This window comes from Acanthopagrus latus, chromosome 12, assembly GCF_904848185.1.
Source record: "Acanthopagrus latus isolate v.2019 chromosome 12, fAcaLat1.1, whole genome shotgun sequence".
Lineage (NCBI taxonomy): Eukaryota > Metazoa > Chordata > Actinopteri > Spariformes > Sparidae > Acanthopagrus > Acanthopagrus latus.
The window spans coordinates 22,088,164-22,098,904 of NC_051050.1; the positions used below are offsets into that span (position 1 = coordinate 22,088,164).

Genomic DNA, 10,741 nt, shown 5'->3' on the forward strand with positions numbered 1-10,741 from the left:
TTATCTCTCGCCGTCTCGGCCTCAGTCATCAAGAATGCAAATTGGGAGTGACAGAGCAATCGTGAATTCCATCACCGAGAGACAGAGCGAAGCAGCTCGGCCAAGATCTATGGGAGAGAGTCGGCCGGGTGCGAGCGAGTGAACTCTCTGGCATTCGTTTGTGTGCATGTTTCATGACGGCTGTCATCTATAAATCACTAAAAAGTCAGGGAATAAATCTCAGATTAGCCTCCAAATCACGACAAGAATCAATCCTTATTCCAACACGACAACACACAATGCACCATACATCAAGCTGAAATTACACAGAGCGGTCGAGGCCGATACTTATCTACTGATGCCTGCACACCAATCGGCATTGACCGATGGACTAATCCTAAACCAATTTCACATTCCAGACTAAATCCCGCTGATCCCCATACATACATCTGTGCAAATGCACATGCATAAATTGGGACGTCCACATGTACTTCTGTCTGTGTATGTGTGTCAGTGCCTGCCTGTGTGTGTGTGTGTGTGTGTGTGTGTGTGTGTGTGTGTGCACTTTCCGAACCACGAACATCCACATACTGCTTAACGCAGCCCTATAGAGCAGCTCTCCCCACCCCCATCTCTGCCCCCAGGTGCACTGAGGCAGAGAGCAGAATGGAGCAGAGCCGTGTGCGGTGACAGTGACATCCATCGCATGCAATGAATAATCAATGAACACCATCTGGTGCATACAACAGGGGAGCACAGCTCCAATCGTTTACTCCAGGATGTCTCTCTCTCTCTCTCTCTCTCTCGCTCTGTCCCACACACTGTCTCTCACTTTCTCGCCCGCCTCTCTCACCTGTTCTCTCGCCCTCCCCTTCCTACTTTTTTTCCCACACATATTACCACTACACAGCCGCCGTCTCGCTTTCTCTCATCATCTAGTCTTTTTCTCCATTTACATCTCTGTGCCCTGTTCTGCCCCCCCACCGGCCCACCGCCACCACCACCGCCACCGCCGCCTCCGCCGCCGCCGTGCCGCTCCCCATGCTCCTCAGTGGCCTCTCTGACAGGCTAGTCATGGTACCCCTCATTCTTATTCAGCGGTACAATTCCCAGGCAGCTAATAAGGCGACCTGTTGCCCTTTAAAGGACATCTACTTTTATGATTTATAGTAACTGAATAGCTTATTAGAGAGGATGTAAAAGTGCTGTAGAAGTACTCCAATTATTTAAGCTAAAGGACACCTGGTTTAGGAAAACTATTTTTTTTTTTACACAGAACTTACAAAAGGTCTGACTACAACGGTTACCTTTTTATACTCCAACACCCTTTTTCTTAACTCTGCTGTTTCTGTTTTACAGCTTTGGATATTAAGCGATTACACTGCTGCGACCAGTCCTCAGTGACTGGGTAGATTTGCATATTACATTTGCATCAGATGCTGTCTGACCTCAGACTTATATCCAGCTACTGCGTCTGGAGCAGCTGCCTGCAAGTCTATAACTCCTCTCTGGCTTGGCATTCTATTTAGCCCCCTGTATATCATCCATAACTGCCGTCTTGACTTGCCATCAGCTCCCGCAAACCCTCCGAAGTCATCCATCCGCCTGCATTTGGGAGCCTCTATCAAGCTCAGAGCTGGGCATATGCATCCCATAGCTTTAATGCAAAAACACGCAGCTTTCTGGGGGAACATGTTGTTGAGTCTCATCCCCGGGTTGTCAAAAACAAACAAAGACACAGGGGATCAGACTTGAGGATCTGTCTTTCTCCAGAAAATTACATACTGTTGGTTTTTCACTCACAAATGTGCCAGAAACTTTAAGTATAAAAGCTCAGAATTTATCCGCTAAAACTACAGCATCAGCCGAAGAAGTTGGTGTGTTTACTGGGGAAACTACAGGTCACAGTCCCCTGGAATACCACCACAAAAACAAATAAACAAGACATAATAAAGCTTCTAAAGCCTGATTCTAAGTGTTAACTCATAAGCCTACTCTGTCTAATCAAGTGAGGATGTAACAACCAATCACAGAAGTGATGCAAGTGTCAACCCTTCAAGACTTTGGAGATGGTGTCTCTGTTTCTTAAGTTTTCAAATCCAAACAATACATGCAGTCTAAAGAATGGATTGAACAGTTTATCCTACTGCAATGTTAACTATAATAACTAGCATGTTCAGCTAACTAGCTCACTGCCTATAGTAGTTAGTGTTATTTAGCGGGATAGCAGGAGTAACAAGTATTTAAGCTCATCAGCAGGGGTTTCGAGGAATTCAGTGAGCTAATGTTAGCCACATTTTCTAGTTAGCTGCAGCTGATAAAATCTGTCGGCACAATCAACAACTTGGACCTCGAAGTGACAAACCTGCTTCAGCCTGCCTCGGTCTGTAACCATCAGTTTCATAAATTGCTTTTAGACAGCAGTTTGTGAGATATGGCCTCCCATAATCCGAGGTTGTGGTGAAGCTCAGACCCACTCTTGCATGTAAGTGGACTTAAATTGTAGAAAAAAACTAAGCTTTGAACAGCAGTTATATGTCCATATTTAGTGCGACACAGAAGCCACTGCATGGCCTGGGTCAACAGTTCTGATTGGTAAATCTGCCACTGTTATAATTGTGAACCTCATATGAACGCAGAGAGAAAACCTGAAAGCTGTCAAGCAAAGCAACAGTAATAAAAAGGTTGCAGAGGGCACAGGGAACGCTGAGTTTATCATGTGTTGCCAAACCTCAAACCACGGCTCGTCCTCACACAGTAAATGGAGGGTTTTCCACTAAAGACGTCTGCACACGGTAGAAAAAAAAACAAAAAACTCTGAAGTCTCGGTCAGCTCGCTGGAGTGTGACTAGACTGTCAAGGCCATGCTCCAGAAAATAAAGCATCAAATGTCATTTCTCTCAATTTTATTTCATTCAATATCGTCTCTGAAACGCTGAGTGAGGCCCACAGCCGTCTGGAAAACATCATTTGATCATCCCCCTTTGGCTTCGGTATAAATTCAATAAAGTGTTTCATCATCACCGTGATCGTGTTCACCAGCACTTATTTACCAATGTAAAGTGTGTTATTAACGTGAGACTGACACCATTTTTCATTGGTATCGATTTATTATTCTCAGTCGTATGTCATCACTTTGTCTCGTGCTGTGAACACACAGCAGCGGGACCGTTCTAATTAAAGCCTCAAGTGTTCTCTTAGCAAGAGATGCTGGTGAGTGTTTTTTTTTTTTTTTTTATTGTCAGGTAGAAGCCCACAATAAACACTCATGTTCATCCTTCAGAAGGTGATAAATCCTTTTTTCGGCTCAAGATTTCATTTCCAGCTCTGACTTTGTTACACAAGGCGTCGTGCTGCAAGGAAGTGCCTAAATTTGTTAAGCCTCTATTCATCCAAGAAAGCAGGAGATAGAAGACCACTTAGGAAAGGAACATATGCATACAAATAAGAAAAAGAGAATTAGGATTGGCCGGAGGTATCAGACCGGTTGGAATGATCACTCGCCCCAAATTGAAAGATGTGCAAAATGTGGGGAGGCAAGCAAAGGCTTCATTAGCCCCGGGGCTGCAGGCGGACCTCTGCCAGCCACAGCAGAGTGCACTGCACTTCTGCAGCAGAGGGCTCAGCAAGTCAGCATGCTTTCATCCTGCTGCAGAACAGGTGTAAATTTAATTTTACATTATGAAAAAATATGTTTCTGGCTTGTAAATAAAGAGAGGGGGAGACTCGGGCCGGGTTGTTCCGGAACAACAGTGATCTGTCTTGTAGGCAGTTAAATGTAAATGCATGTAAATTGCCAAGCCTTTTATTTTGAAGTTGAACTAAAACTCCATTCAGATGCAGCTCCGTCTCCTCCTCAATGTTTCTCACTCGTGAAGGGAAACATACACGAGCGTAAGATGCAACAATAAACGGCACTGGCGCTGACAGAAAGATGGATCTGCTCGCATATGTTTAAGGTTGGGAAAGTCTGCGAGCTGCGGATATAAATTCTTGTTGAAGAAGTTGACATTTCCACAGGAACTGTCACAATAAAAGTGTCCGGTGTGCAAGTCCGGTCACATTTAGTTCCTGGCGAAACATTTTCTTCAGTGCATCTCGGCAAAACAACCAACTTTTAATGGAAGTGTAACGACCTCAGCCCTCCGCTCCTTCAGAATGAAATTGCTGTTTTTCTATACATCCTATTAGTTTACACTTAAATGACTCCTCTCTGCATTTTGGTTTAACCCAAATCCTATTTCAGCGGTAAAGCAGATTGCAAAATTCTATCAGAAAGTTATTTTGCACCCTGAGTGTGTCCCATTATTCAGGAAATGTTTTCTTTTTCTGCTCTCTTTTCTTTCATGAACCAGGAAAAGATGTACCACGCTGCTGGAAACAACAACAGCGTTGTTATCTCCCTTTTAGCAGCTTCACGAAAAACATTTTGTTATCCTGTTAGGATGTTTCCTTATGTCATGTCAGCCCGCGACACTCGGTGTCAACGTGGCTCATTTGCAAAAAAAGGGATGACAAGCGTTCACGGTAAAGTGTTGGAACAGGCTGCTGAACAGTTCACTTTTTAGGATTTGAAGTTTGGCCTCCAAACTTGGTCTGTAATTAATGCAGTCGGTGATGAAGATGTGTAATTTGCTCTATTGAGAGGTGATAAAAAATAGAGGCGTCTGCACAGTCATCGTTCATTAGTCTCGAAACTAGATCACACAAATGATGATACGACCTGCTGCAGACGCAACAATCATAAATAAAGCAGACGCTCGATTAAAAATGGTACACAGACGATATATTTAATGTTTTGCCTCATCAGCTTTATTGATTTTTGTAGATATTTGCTCATTCTGATTCTGAAACCAGCAGCAGCACATCGGAAACAAGATGGAACAGAGGAAACAAAAGACTGGAGAAGTTGTGGAGGGATCAGGTAAATAGGTTATATGTTACCTGGTGATTTTCAGCCTTTGACATGTTTTAACCGAGTGACACTTTTCATGTGGGTCTATTTTTTTATCTTCACCCTCGAAGTAGTTTTCCAAAGTTGCAACTGATTTCAGTGACTGGAATCGCTGTTGACTTGTGTACAAAAGGTCAAAATGCATAGAAAAAGACTTGTTATAACAAATACCTCCGTATATGCGGTCAGGGCCAAAACTCTCCTTGTCTTTTGAGATTCAGCCGCTCTCTCTCTCTCTCTCTCTCTCTCTCTCTCTCTCTCTCTCGCCCACATACTCACCTGCTTTGCATTCTTTTAATCAGCCCAGCAGTATATATAATCTACCACCCATCTCCACTCTCACGCGGCTGGATCGCCTTTGTTTGTGCTTTTCTTCCAGCGTTTGTTTTCTACCTCCCTGACCTTTGCTTGTTCCACAGATTAATGACTCTGTGCCTGAACCCTTACCTGGATCTGTTTGGACTGATTCCCTGGCTGATGCTTGTTTGCTTTTTGAGAAATGCTGAAGGAGATTTTTTTTTAAACTTTTTATCTTAAACCCGATTGTCTGCGCTGGCATTTCATCTGAGTCCATTACAGAAAAGCCTGCGTAATTCGGCGTGTGACTTACAACAAATGAATGGGCTCGCAGCCGCATTTGAGTGAGCGCTACACACGGCAAAGCTGTTCCTTTGTATTGTTGAACAGCAGCTCCGGCGTGCTGGTCTTCTGAGTGCCAGGTACACTCCCTCAGAGACGAGGCTTTGCCTTTAATTAATTTCCTGAACGACTGAGCGCAGTTTAATAGTCATTTCTGAGCTGTCCAGTGGCGATAACGATTAAAGCAGCCAAACGGAAGCGAAAGGCCATTTCTATAAAAACCGTCCTGTGAATTAACCTTGACTCTGTTGCTTCTGTGAGCGTTTGTAAACACCGCTGCATCATAAGAGGAGATGCATTAAGGTGACAAGCTCAGGATGAAGTAAGTAACACAAGTGATAAGTTGTTAAAACGGTAAACAGAATATAAACGTTTACGGCAGAGTGTCGGCAGATGTAAATGTGCAATATTACTGCAGATGTAGCCGACTGTAAAAGACGGAGCGTCTCTTTATTGCTGCCGTGGAGCCGTTAACGCCACCCTGTGACCCACTGGGAGCCCGTCTTTTGTCAGGCAGAAATCCCAGAAATCACCAGGAGGGACTCGTGTTGCCCCACAATTCACTGGGGCGAGCGACTGAGTTGTGGCTCCGTTGGCCTGCGCCGACTGATCTGGCAGTCGGCTCCTCCATGGCTGGCTCGTACAAAGCCAGAATATGGCTGGAAGACAGGAGAAGAGAAAACAGTCCTTTGTGTTTAGTTAATCCCAAACGTCCCATTGGTCTGAAATGATTTTCAGCTTGTGGTTCTTGGCTTGAGATTATGTGGGGAGGATTTCCAGCTCCCTCGCCATCTGATTGCTTATGGTCTTTATGGGATGAAGCGACGCAGACGCCACCAGCTAAACAAACGCTACGTCACACAGGGGCCTCCAATTACATCCAATATGTCGACTCCGTAACGACATTGTACTTTTTGTCAGGAACCTTACGCAGCTCGAAGAAAACACAACAAAAACAGACCCTTTCTTTCCATTCACCCTCAAATGAAGACATGAGCTGCTTTTTTACCTCCCTCTCCCACCCTCCCGCTCTGTTGGTGCACTTTTATCCTTGTTTAATTAAGGCGAGTTAAGGGACACCCCCCGCTGCTCGCTGCCACCGCTCTCGACCTCCCCTGTATGAAAAGCAGGGGAAGGACAGCAACAGGGTGGTGGGATGCTTTTAATTAGCTGGGTAGCACAGAGAATCAATTATTTATTTTTTTTGTTCAGAAAAAAAAACTCAAGGTTGAAACCCCTCTGTCTTTCTGTTCTTCTTTGAAAGCGACAGTGTTAAGTGAAGCGAAACAGTTAGTGCCACCAACTGCAGTGCCGCGGCAAACAAGTTGGATCTTTTTAATAAAAAAAAAAAAGGACAGACATGCACCTCAAGCTACCATTAAACTTGCTACTTGTTTGACTTGATGTCCTCCATGTTTCTCCTGGGTGAGTGCATTGCATTCTCTTTTCCTAGCCTCAGGGGGGGAACAAGACCATATCACCCATGCAACACTAACTCTGGCCATTGGCTCGTAGGCGTCTTCTTGTCTTTGCCCAGCCCGTTCATCTTTAGATAAAGACAGTTGGTGGCACAGTTCCAACTTGTCACAGTCCTGAACAGCAAATCTCCATGGTGGCTCTCCTGCCACCTCCAAGGTGTGTCGCATCAGCGGCTAATTACTAGTGTGTCTGTGCACAATCCTCCCAGGTTAAGGTTAAACTGAGACCAAGTCATGACCAAGCCCAGAGTGTATCAAGACCGAAGCAAGTGCTCCTAAGATTCATCTGAAGGATCCACATCCATTTAAAAACACCCGCAGTTGACTAATTTTCCTCTCCACTCAGTTATTTTATTACCAAGCGGATCACGTCTCAATCAAATAATGGAAAAGCGTTGCAGAGATCAATTCGACTTTGTTTTCGATGATCAAATACATACAGAGAAGAGAACACAAAGCAGTTGAAATAACAGTCTTAATTCAACACTACTTTTTCATGTTTTACCATCAACACAACAAAAGTTTATCTGAGCAAGCATCAGGTTTTCTGTGTTTTTCTGGCCAATAGAGTTCATCATTAAGTTTGAAACAGATGATTCACGATTCAGCCAAGAAAAGATACAGACAATTCTGAGGCAAGAAATTCAGAAAGTGGTCTTGAAAACAAGGTTGACGACGAGCACACCAACACCACCTCCTTCGCACTGGACTAAGTCATTTGTGCCACGTTCACATCAGGTAGGACAACAAGTCCTTCAGATAAAATAAAAGATGCTTTGTTTACAACTGTCCTTCAGAACGCCACATAGAAGACTTTTCAGATCTCTCGCCTGTGTCAGCAGGATAGAGTCATATTTCAAAATATGCCTTTCAAAGCCGTAACAGAGCTTCGCTGCAAAAATAAAACAATTTTCTGATCTCGCACAGCTGCGGTTGAGGTTTGCAAGAATTACTTGTTTCAAATCGTGGGGCAGTCACAGTCATGGTTAATAGAACCCAAGGTTAACTGAAGAAAGTTAAGAGACCACTTTACAGATGAAAAGTTTTCTTTTTTACTTTTACTGGAGCACTTTTGTTTGGAATGGCTTTAAGATTTGAGATAAAGAGGATGAGGGTCGTGTTTGAGGGGGTTTTGAAAGGCGGTTGAGTGGAACTGAGACTCGGGGTGGGGAGCAGATCTTGAAGAAGGCAAGGCTTCATCGTTACCCTGTGGTTCCCTTTCACGGAGCAGAAGGAACATTTCTGAGACAGAAGTACACACAGACATCTGTAATGGTGGGAGGAAGAAGAACAGGGTTTAGAGTGGGGTGAGAACTTGAGACTCCCTCCGGATTGATTGCAGTGGATTCAGATCACCTGTGTGGAGACCGGCTCCCTAATTAATAAGTGACAGCAGCTTGGGGCATTCCCCTCCCAGCCAATCAGGGTGTGACGATGCAATTTTGTGAGGGCCTAAGAGAGGTTGGGGGGGGGGGGAGACAGCACCCACGTCGGACTGATCCTCATTCTGATTCTGTCCTTGGCACTCTGCAGCCCTCATCCACACAGACTGTCAGCCAGGAACTCTGCTCTGTTCAGGCCCTGTTGAGATTTTCTCCCCTTGTTATTTTTAGTTGAGGGGAGTTCTGAGCATCAAAAGTCACCATTCTACTAGGTCACCTGCAGCAGGGCAGTGCTCATTGGAGTGTTGAATAGCCTGGCGCCTGCAGGTTTGCTTCTGTTGTTGGTCTTATATTGAAGCCTGTCTATATACCTTCAGTTTCTCCTATTTCATTTCATTGTGGAGTTGAGAAGTGGTCAAAGAAGTGTATTTCAGTTTTGTTTCTCTCCTTAATATGCATTTTCTCACCATTTTTGAAGTATTACAACACTGGCATTTCCCCCAAATATATGCATTTCTTGTTCATATTTTTGTGGCTTGGGGCTGTTTTTGTGGTATCATCCTTCCAGTACCGCCACATGTGTCAGTGATTGGATCGGTGAAGCACACATTTACCCACTATTCTGTCTCAAACCCCAGCAAAGTCAAAAAAAATGTCCCATTGGAACAAGAGTGCATTTGCCTTTTCTTTTCTTCAGTGACTGCCTGCCCTGTCCATGGTGCTGAATCTTGCCGTTACACCAGAAAACATACCCTAACCCAACTTGACACATGATATGAGGAGCAGAAAAAGAAACCCAGTGAGAAACAGTATTTTTGGCCTTCTCAGCAGTCGACTTTTGTTTTGGGGATAACAGGCTGTCGGACAAATGGCCTTTCAGTCCAATTGGATTAATGGGCCTTCTGAACAAGGGAGCAGCAAGGATCCCCCCCCGTACTTGTTTTGTTTGCTTCTTCAGGCAGTCACATACAAATGTTGTACAGCAGAGGAATGTTGTGACATTAAGAAAACACCAAGTGTCCTTTAGGTACAGTTTGGTGCCACTGAAGATGATGCACACATACTCACAGGTGTAAAGACTGAAAACTCACAAGCTGCAGTGCTTAAAAGGAATCAGATTATCAAGCCGAGAGGTTCCCAACCACCAAGCCGTGGTACCGGGTCTTGGGCCGAGAAAGCCCAACAGGAACTAGAGGGGCTGATGTAATTATGTCTTATTTATTTTCCTGGAAATGCCAACTGATTTATTACATATTAGAAGGGAAGTTGTTTCCATTAAACAATAAAATGTTCTAGAAACTGATCCCATATCTGTAAATGTCTAGATATGACAATGAATACTTTTATATCTGTTATGTCATGCGAGGGTCAAAGGCAACTTGTTTTTTTTGTTTGTTTGTTGTTGTTGTTGTTGTTGTTGTTGTTGTTCTCTTTTGGTTTTTTGTAGCGGAACTGTGGGGGGGGGAAGGTCCACAGACAGTAAAGATAAAAGCCAAAATCAATCTAAAATGTGACAAAAGCTACAAAACAAACAAAAAAAACAGTTGCATGGTCACGGGAATGCAAGTGCTCCAACATGGTCCATCAGAAAAATGAAGGTTCGTACCTGGTCCGTGTTGGGAACCCCCCTAATCTAGCCAAATCAGTAACTCTCCCATACATACATTCATGTGCTGGTGAATAAAAAAATCAACTGTTTTACGTACGTTTTAAGTTTTAAGTATGTTTTGTATCCTCTTCTACAGATTGACTTTTCTTTGACATTAAGTGGAAATCAGTGCCACATAGTTCCTCAGAATACAATATCCAAGGATTCAGCTGTACAGAAGCATCACATTCAAACTGTGCAATTATTTTGGAGATTTGATTTTTTTTTTTTTCCCCCCCTTTTTTTTAAAATTTCAAAATCATTTTATGTAACAGTCGAACGATGAGCACGAGTGAGCGAGAAGATCTGCAGATTGATGTGTGAAAACCGAGACAACTCACAGGAGGACTCGCACAGGAAATGAGCTGACTGGGATGTGCTCGAACGTTTGGCTGCTTCTCGATTAGCTCCCACTTTCCACGAATGCTATGCCGCAAATTTAATTCCAGAAGAGCGATGGGTTTAGATTTTCATGGGCACCAGACCGTGGGTAGATTCTTTTTTTTTTTTTTTAGCTCCGTATTTTCCCTTCTTTCATCCCAGCACCTGGAATCAGTGATCTACAGTACTATTTTCCCTTCCTTTTACACTCTATCCGAGACCCGGGGAAATGGCCTTATCTCAAAGGGGGAAAAAAGCACATTAATGTGCAACACAGCTT

The 10,741-nt window shown here is 43.9% G+C and overlaps 1 long non-coding RNA gene across 1 annotated transcript; it reads left to right on the forward strand.

Annotated features, from left to right (window-relative positions):
* Positions 1–8,545: 8,545 nt before the first annotated feature.
* Positions 8,546–10,113, forward strand: LOC119030161. Its single transcript, XR_005078193.1, has 2 exons — positions 8,546–8,759; positions 9,130–10,113. It is a non-coding gene; the product is annotated as an uncharacterized LOC119030161 (long non-coding RNA).
* Positions 10,114–10,741: the final 628 nt, after the last annotated feature.